The following is a 1,528-nucleotide window of genomic DNA, read 5'->3' on the forward strand; positions in this document are numbered from 1 at the left end:
CACACACACGCACACACACACGTTTTGCGTTCTTTTTGCATTACACAGACACTGCGTAAGACGATCACCTGTCTTGGAAGGCCCCTTTTCTCTTCTATAAATGGATGACCGTGTTAGACAATTTCGTCTCTATTTCCACTATCAAGCATGCTGAAGGAAGGGATGTAACCTGAAGTGGTTGTTTGTCAAACACAAACAGAAAAGAGATTTTACACAGTTGCGTCCCTTCACCTGCAAGCTTCCAGATCTAATACAATTTTAAATAATATTCCGATACCGTTGCCTCGCTTTTCAAACGTACCCAGCCCAAAAAGCTAAATTTTACTGAAGGTTACACAAAACTGCTTCAATCTTTCCACAATTGTTAAACCATTACGTATTTGGTCTTAATTTTTGTCTAAATTTTAAAGCGCATTCTTAACAAAATATTTCCTTAGCACATGCAACTGATATCAAAGATACTCTCTCTCTCTCTCTCACTCTCTCTCTCTCTCTCACTCTCTCTTTCACTTTCTCTCTCTCTTCTTTCTCTGTTTATGGTTCCCTCAGTTCACTGTCTCTCTTTCACCCCTCCCCCTCTTTCTCTCTACCCCCCCCTCTCTATCTTTCTCTCTTGCTTTGCCACTCTCTACCTCTCTCACTGACTGTCTTTGTCTACGCCTCTCTTGCTGTCTAAAGAAATAGCTTTGTTGATGCCGTATACCATATTGTGAAGATGGACCAGAAAGCCGTGTATAGTAGAAAGTTGTAACCCTGTAATAAAAAAAAATCCGTCGGTCATCCCTTCCCCTAAAAAATAAACCAACGACAACAAAAACAAACAAACAAGAAAACAAAGAAAAACCAAAACAAACCAAAAAGATAACAACCCCCCCCCCCCCAAACAACAAACACGCAAACAATCGAATAAAACAAAACTAAAACAAACAAACAATCAAACAAACAAGCAAACAAAATATTATTTTGTCTTTTGTTCTCTCCTTGCGAAACGGTGATGCTAATGACGCAAAGAAAAATGTGTAAAAAAATTGGCCCCTCCCCTCCTCCCCCTTTCCCTTTTGTTTCTCTTTTTATTCACTTTATTATTTTTTTTTTTAAACGAAAAAAATGACTCTATTGATCCATCCCTTCATTCTATCTCTGTTTTTCCCCAGTTCTTTTTTATCGGCAGGAAGAAAACGTTTGTCTAAGACGTGAGACTTTTGTACTGTACCCGAAGTCAGAATTAAAATTAATATTGACACAATAACGCCATTATTTACACGCACACTACATCAGTGAGGGGACAGAGCCGTGTGTGAATGGAGGTTATTAATGCGAAAGTGTCATCGTGTAGAATTAGAGCATTCCATGCTCTATCTATTATGAATGTAAGGTAATTGTGAGAACAGAGCAGATCATTAATATTAATGATGGCTCACGCTCAGCTGATTGAATCAGTGCTTCAGCTTGTTTCTAGTTTTAGTGCGCGCGTGCGAGTGTGTGTATGTGTGTTTGTGTGTGTGAGAAAGAGAGAGAGAGAGAGAGA

Source organism: Aplysia californica, unplaced genomic scaffold (assembly GCF_000002075.1).
Source record: "Aplysia californica isolate F4 #8 unplaced genomic scaffold, AplCal3.0 scaffold00160, whole genome shotgun sequence".
In the NCBI taxonomy this organism is placed as follows: Eukaryota; Metazoa; Mollusca; class Gastropoda; order Aplysiida; family Aplysiidae; genus Aplysia; species Aplysia californica.